Here is a 203-nt window from a genome sequence, read left to right on the forward strand (position 1 = left end):
GGCTCCTAGTCGCCCAGCCCAGGCCTGAGGGCAGTGCTGAGCAGACCAGCCCGAGAGGGAGACGCGGGAGCTACGGCAGCTCAGGGAGCAGCAGCTCGGTCTGCCGCCGGCCGGCGAGAGCTGGAGGGTTACCGGCTAGCGCAGCGCGCTGACAAAGCGGGCGCGACCAAACGGGACCAGGAGGGGGGATCCATGGGACCGGA

Source organism: Panthera pardus, unplaced genomic scaffold (assembly GCF_024362965.1).
Source record: "Panthera pardus isolate Hobbes unplaced genomic scaffold, ASM2436296v1 HiC_scaffold_13, whole genome shotgun sequence".
NCBI classification, from domain to species: Eukaryota; Metazoa; Chordata; class Mammalia; order Carnivora; family Felidae; genus Panthera; species Panthera pardus.